This window comes from Nycticebus coucang, chromosome X, assembly GCF_027406575.1.
Source record: "Nycticebus coucang isolate mNycCou1 chromosome X, mNycCou1.pri, whole genome shotgun sequence".
NCBI classification, from domain to species: domain Eukaryota; kingdom Metazoa; phylum Chordata; class Mammalia; order Primates; family Lorisidae; genus Nycticebus; species Nycticebus coucang.
Genome location: NC_069804.1, coordinates 129,302,822 through 129,306,401, shown reverse-complemented (window position 1 = coordinate 129,306,401; position 3,580 = coordinate 129,302,822). Strand labels below are relative to the sequence as shown.

General features: G+C 40.3%; 1 pseudogene across 1 annotated transcript; it reads left to right on the top strand.

Annotated features, from left to right (window-relative positions):
• Window positions 1-278: 278 nt before the first annotated feature.
• Window positions 279-1,042, top strand: LOC128577438 (superoxide dismutase [Mn], mitochondrial-like; annotated as a pseudogene). The gene has a single exon (XR_008377573.1). The product of XR_008377573.1 is annotated as a superoxide dismutase [Mn], mitochondrial-like (transcript).
• Window positions 1,043-3,580: the final 2,538 nt, after the last annotated feature.

Below are 3,580 nucleotides of genomic sequence, written 5' to 3'. Positions count from 1 at the left end.
CCCTGGTGTTTTCCAGATATACGATCATATCATCTGCGAAGAGCAAAAGTTTGATCTCTTCTGACCCTATATGGATACCCTTGATCGCCTTTTCTTCCCTAATTGCGGTGGCTAAAATTTCCATTACAATGTTAAAGAGCAGTGGAGACAATGGGCAGCCTTGTCTGGTTCCTGATCTGAGTGGAAATGATTTCAATTTAACTCCATTCAATATGATATTGGCTATGGGTTTGCTGAAGATGGCCTCTATCAGCTTAAGAAATGTCCCTTAGAGTTTCGGCTCCTGGCTCGGTAAGACCGATCGCAGTCGGAGAAGGCCCTAGAGCGGTGCCAAAGTAGCTTCAGCACCATGCTGTCCTGAGCAGCATGCAGCACGAGCAGGAGGCTGGCGCCAGCGTTGGGGTGTCTGGGCTCCAGGCAAAAGCACACCCTCCCTGACCTGCCGTATAGTCACGGCGCTCTGCAACCCTACATTGATGCCCAGATCATGCAGCTGCACCACAGCAAGCACCACGCGGCCTATGTGAACAACCTGAACATCGCAGAGGAGAAGTACCAGGAGGCCCTGGCCAAAGGAGATCTTACAGCTCAGATAGCTCTTCAGCCTGCAATAAAGTTCAACGGTGGAGGTCATATCAATCATGCCATTTTTGGACCAACCTGAGCCCTAATGGTGGTGTAGAACCCCAAGGGGAGTTGCTGGCAGCCATCAAACTTGACTTTGGTTCCTTTGACAAGTTTAAGGAGAAGTTGACAGCTGTATCTGTTGGTGTCCAAGGCTCAGGCTGGGGTTGGCTTGGTTTCAATAAGGAACAAGGACACTTACCGATTGCCGCTTGTTCTAATCAGGATCCATTGCAAGGAACAACAGGGCTTATCCCACTGCTGGGCATTGATGTCTGGGAGCATGCTTATTACCTGCAGTATAAAAACGTCAGACCTGACTACCTGAAAGCTATTTGGAATGTCATCAACTGGGAGAATGTGACCAAAAGATACATGGCTTGCAAAAAGTAAAACAGGATCATTATACTGAATAGATGTTAAGAAGATAAGAGAATTTACAACCTGAAGGTGTTAATCATCTGGTGGAAATTGGGACTTTGAGATTTGTTAGCCCTGTTCTTTATAACAGAAAAGAAATGTAAAAAGTAAATTGTCATTTCTTCCAAAAAGAACGAGAATTGTGGGGGCAGCGCCTGTGGCTCAGTGAGTAGGGCGCCGGCCCCATATGCCGAGGGTGGTGGGTTCAAGCCCGGCCCCGGCCAAACTGCAACCAAAAAATAGCCGGGCATTGTGGCGGGCACCTGTAGTCCCAGCTACTTGGGAGGCTGAGGCAAGAGAATCGTGTAAGTCCAAGAGTTAGAGGTTGCTGTGAGCTGTGTGACACCACGGCACTCTACCCGGGGCAGTACAGTGAGACTCTGTCTCTACAAAAAAAAAAAAAGAACGAGAATTGTTCATCCAAGAATGTTTTTTGTGACTGAATCAGCAGCACCTACCCTGGTCATCATTGTGCTTCCAAAACCTTAGCACTGTTAGTGCTGGAGGAAAACAAGGAAGCAAAACAAAACTGTCTTTCAAATACTTTCTGTTGCTTGAACTGCAGTGTAATGATTAAACTTTCGATGTTGAGAAGTTACAACTTTATTGAACACCTCAAATTCATGGTCATAAAGTAAGATTTGAATTTGTATTGAGCACCTTTAAAAAGTCATAGCAAAACTACAACATTAACATTGATGTGTATTGCAAGTCTTGGCATAAATATAAATTGTATTTTCTGTTTTAATTTCAGGAGAACTACTATCGGGAAAGCTGTTAGGAAAATGTTTTATAAATTTTTCACTGTTTCTTATTTTCAGTCATACCCTAATGATGCCAGCAAGCTAACATCCTGTTCTAAGATGTGCATCAAGCTAGTATACACTGAATATCCTATAAGGTCCTGGCTAGATTTCAATTAATTAGTCATTGAAGAAAGATTTATTTTCCTATTGTAAGTGTGAAGTTTTTTGACTATTAATAAAATATTCTGTCAACCAAAAAAAAAAAAAAGAAAGAAATGTCCCTTCTATACACAATTTTCTTTCTTTTTTTTTTTTTTTCTGTAGAGACAGAGTCTCACCTTATCACCCTCGGTAGAGTGCCGTGGCATCACATAGCTCACAGCAACCTCCAAATCCTTGGGCTTACGCGATTCTCTTGACTCAGCCTCCCAAGTAGCTGGGACTACAGGCGCCCACCACAACGCCCGGCTAATATACACAATTTTCTTAAGTGTTCTGATCATGAAGGGATGCTGGATATTGTCAAAAGCTTTTTCTTCATCAATTGAGAGAATCATATGGTCTTTCTTTTAATATGTTTATGTGGTGAATTATGCTTATAGATTTACGTATATTAAACCAGCCATGAGACCCTAGGGTAAAACTGACTTGGTCATGATGTATAATTTGTTTGATGTGTTGATGGATCCTGTTTGTTAGGATTTTGTTGAATATTTTTGCATCTATTTTCATTAGTGATACTGATCTATAATTTTCTTTTCTTGTTGGGTCTTTTCCTGGTTTGGGGGTCAGGATGATGTTTGCTTTATAGAACGTGTTGGGTAGTCTTCCTTCTTTTTCTACATTTTGCAACAGGTTGAGTAATATAGGTACTAATTCCTCTTTAAAGGTTTGATAGAATTCTGACGTGAAGCCATCTGGTCCCAGGCTTTTCTTTTTAGGGAGATTTCGTATGGTTGATGCTATTTCAGAACTTGATATAGGCCTGTTCAACACTTCCACTTGCTTCTGGCTAAGTCTTGGAAGGTGATGTGCTTCCAATACTTGTCAATTTTCTTCTGATTTTCACATTTATGAGAATAAAGTTTCTTGTAATATTCATTAAGGATTTTTTGAATTTCTAAGGAGTCTATTGTTATTTCATTTTTGTCGTTTCTGATTGATGAAATTAGAGATTGTACTCGTTTTTTCCTGGTTAGGTTAGCCAAAGGTTTATCTATTTTATTAACCTTTTCAAAAAACCAACTTTTTGATTTATTGATCTGTTGTATAATTTTGTTTTCAATTTCATTTAATTCTGCTCTAATTTTGGTTATTTCTTTTCTTCTACTGGGTTTGGGGTTGGAATGTTCTTCCTTTTCCAGTTGCTTGAGATGTCTCATTAAGTTTTTAACTTCCTCTCTTTTTATTCTCTTGAGGAAGGCTTGCAGTGCTATAAATTTCCCCCTTAGGACTGCCTTTGCAGTATCCCAGAGGTTCTGATAATTCATGTCTTCATTGTCATTTTGTTCCAAAAATTTGGCAATTTCCTTCTTGATCTCATCTCTGACCCAGCTACCATTCAGCATAAGGTTATTTAACTTCCATGTTTTTGTATGAGTATGCAGGTTCCTGTTGTTACTGAGTTCAACTTTTATTCCATGGTGGTCCAAGAGGATGCAAGGAATAATTTCTATTCCTTTAAATTTACTGAGGTTAGACTTGTGACCTAAGATGTGATCGATTTTGGAGTATGTTCCATGGGCTGATGAGAAGTATGTGTATTCAGTTTTGTTGGGATGAAATGTTCT